The 3621-nt window shown below is 36.8% G+C and overlaps 1 non-coding gene across 1 annotated transcript; it reads left to right on the top strand.

Moving 5' to 3' along the window:
- Positions 1-2113: 2113 nt before the first annotated feature.
- TRNAG-GCC lies at positions 2114-2184 on the top strand. Its single transcript has one exon. It is a non-coding gene; the product is annotated as a tRNA-Gly (tRNA).
- Positions 2185-3621: the final 1437 nt, after the last annotated feature.

Genomic DNA, 3621 nt, shown 5'->3' with positions numbered 1-3621 from the left:
ACAACAGCAAGAAGGGAGATGAATTCTGTGCCTGTTTTTTTTTTTTTTTTTTTTTAAAAAAAAAAAAAGGTGAAATATTTTCTTCAAAATATGTATTGAGGCTTACTATTAGTACACATATATGTATCTTGATATAACATATATCTAAATCATCATAAATAGTGATCTAAAAGCATGGTTCAAAAATTATACCACTTTGTTCCTGTAAGAAGAAAAAGTTTTCTGTTGAGTGTTTAACTTATTTTTTTATTTAATTTTAATAGTTGCTGATTTCATTAAAAATATGAGAAATGTACAAGTATGAATGTGAGAATAGTGTATATAGCACTGTTCTCTGAGTGACTTCTCCAAAATTGTTTTCACTAACTGATTCTCTAACATTTATGAATGTGACCAGTCTCATGGACTTCCTGTACCTTGCTCAATGTCTTAGCTGGACTTCTTCTTATGCCTTTTAACAGGATACTATGGGATATACTTCTCCAATGTTGTAATAACAATTGTAGAAGAAAAGCCAAAAGCTGATCCTGCAAACACAGAGCATATAAGTAATGTTTGCAATAATATTTTGTTTTCTGCTTACATCATAGGAATAGAAAGATCAGGTGTGGAATTAGTTTTTTGAATAAAGATAGCACACCAGTTAAAACTTATTTAAGCTTTTATAATGATTGTAGGAACACTATGTCCTTGAAGCTCAAACTACGTGAGAACTTAGATTTTCTCTAAAGTGTTTTCATTATGTTTATTATGAAAGCAGACACACATGGCAAATGGAATTCATCCAAACTCTATCAGGGATTTCCAGGCAAGCTCAGGCCAAACTCCAGCTCTCCCTGTTGCTCTCAGCTACGCCTATCAGGCACGTACCATATGGTCATGCAAACAAATACGCGCACAGCTTTTTCTTTGTCAAATAGTGACAAAACTGGTCGAGACCATATGCTAGAGAACACAAGCGAGCGCTCTAATGGCAATGGGTAGGGTGAACCAACTCAGAAGAAATGTGCAATTGTCCATCCTTCTCTTCTCACTGTATCATGTCTTTCTACAGCATGCAACAAGAATTCATACTGTGGTTTCTTCACTCTGGTGACTTCATCTCAGTTCCGTCAAGTGATTCTCCCTGCAAATGTGAAATATGAAATGATAGCTTTTGTGGTTAGTGACAAAATCATTTGTGGCTGTGAAGGAGGCAAATTCTCAGTATCTAACTTGTTCTGGTAATTTGGCCTTCATAACATAACAATAACTCACAAATGCTAATTTGTTCCCAAGTGCCAAAATTATTTGCAACTTTTATTTTGTGAGTTTGTTTATTTATTTTTATGAGAACAGAAATAAGGAATAAGGCAAAGGAGAAAGAATGCATTCAACTGTGGGTCTAGTTACTGTTGTTTGCCCCCCATCCATGTAACCTACCAAAAGGAATGCAGTATCGTATAACTAGGAAGTAAGAAACACCCTGGCTATTTACCATCAGTGGCAAATGCAGCTTCATTTTAGAGAGGAGCAGAAGAGTGTATAGTCTTTTTGTTATGGTCAGCTTGTGCACTGCATATGCTTCATATATCATTTTACGTGGCTGTGCAGGCTTGCTCATTTCCCATGAGATCAGGTCTCTTTACCTCTATAGATGATATTTATGAAGAGTAAGGAAAAAGTCATCCAGATACCTACAGATCTATTAGTCTGGCCTCAGGAATTTGCAAAGCTTTGGAACAGTTTGGAGGAAAAAATAAGTTAATACCATGGAAGTATATAGAATACAATGTATTTACTGAAGAGATATCGTGTCAGTTGAACTAATAGCTTCCTTTAAAGCGGTTTTCAAAACAAAATTTTATACTAGATCTCATTCATCTGGACTTGAGTTAACCATCTCATATACCTCCAACAGGGAGTTATAGGTTAAGATGAAAGTGATTCATAGGCTGTAAATTGGATGAGGATCTCCCAGAAGAGAGGGAAAGGAGAAATTCTGAATTTGAAAATATTAGGTGGAAGAATGCTCTTCATCATTTATCTCTCATATTAAATAGAAGATATTGTTGTGTACTTTTTTATTCATTTGTTTATTTTGTTTTTGACACATTAGAATACATTTCATCTTGCATTGGTGGTTCAGTGGTAGAATTCTCGTTTGCCATGCGGGAGGCCCGGGTTCAATTCCCGGCCAATGCAACATCTTTGTTGGTTGGACTGTAGATGATCATGGAGGTCTCTCCATCTTTAATGATTCTATGATTATCGACGTACAACCAAGTGTGTTTTGGTGACACAGAGCCATTCTTGATAAAAGATGGGGCAGTATAACTTTTCCAACATAAAGTTCCTATGACCTTAAAAAAAGAACTGATCTTGACAAGATGAGATACAGAGAGAAAAAAAGAAGGGGTGAAGGGGGAGTGCCAGGCCAGACTGACACTTGATTTAGTTCACTGCTGTTAAGGAATATACTGGAACCTATAAGTACAGAGGATGTAGATTTCCTAACACATCAGAGTGGAAAGGTGCCGTAATCATCAGCATGTATTAGCCTTTTTAGCACTGAAAGGAAAGTGCAAGTGCTTTGGAAGAGAAAGCATGTCTAATATACATAGAGCTTTAGAAAAATTCAATCGGATTTCCAAAAGTGCAGACAAAAAAGAGAAGGGGAGGGGGAGGAGGGGAGGCAGAGGCGATCAAGGAGCGCAGAGTTGCTAATTCCAGAGGAAATTTGACAATTTAAGCTTTAGTGCAGCAAAATAAAGGTTGAGGGGTATTTCTCTTTCTATTTCAATAGAAAGGGGAAGTGGGAAGATACTTAAATTAAAAGATAATAGTGGCATCAGAGGCAAGGAATATAAACTGATCTTGAATAAATTTAGACTGGAGATTGGAAATAGCTTTCTAGGCATTGAAGAGGCAAGGTCTGGAGCAGCCTTCTAATCAAAAGGGTGGAAATCATTTTCAAGAAAGAAAGTCCTCAGTACTCTTAAATTTGGTTTCATTTGTTTATGAAAGGGATTACAAAAAGTGTTGTTGTGATGGCAAGGGACTAGATTCAGCCAGTCCTACATTCCTAGAAAAGAGGGATCAGGACCTTCCTTTGTCACCCGTAGGTGCCAGAAAATTTTCAAGATGGAACTGTAGAGCTGAGAGGGGAGAAACGAGATGCAAAAGTAAGAAGAAAAGAGTAATTTGGAGCATTTTCTTGTGTTTGCAATAAAGAAATGTAATGTAAAATCGCTACCACTGAAACGTACATTTAAAGCTTGATGGGGGGAAGTTGTTAAGAGATTTGTACATATTTATACATATATTAAGAGCGTATATTCAGTATTACTTGACATCACATCCTTAGTATCAAAGTCTAAAGCAACGGGAAGACTGCATTTGTGGAGAAGACATCTGACTAAATTTGCTGTTGAGTTACAACTTTAAAAGTACGTCAAATTAAGACGCGCCTGTTTTTGGCGCCCGTGATACAATTACCAGATGCCTGCTCCCGGGTCTGCGTTACCTTAGCGCACTGGTTTATTTGAACTGCAGAAAACATAAACTAAAAAGGATTTAGGAAAGCATATTCAAATCGCGCTTACGGCGTCCTTATTTCCGGCAATAAATCACTTTCTGAAA

The sequence above is a fragment of the Oxyura jamaicensis genome, chromosome Z (genome assembly GCF_011077185.1).
Source record: "Oxyura jamaicensis isolate SHBP4307 breed ruddy duck chromosome Z, BPBGC_Ojam_1.0, whole genome shotgun sequence".
Taxonomy (NCBI): domain Eukaryota; kingdom Metazoa; phylum Chordata; class Aves; order Anseriformes; family Anatidae; genus Oxyura; species Oxyura jamaicensis.
Note: the sequence above shows the minus strand (reverse complement) of the source record. Positions and strands in the feature narration are given on the sequence as shown.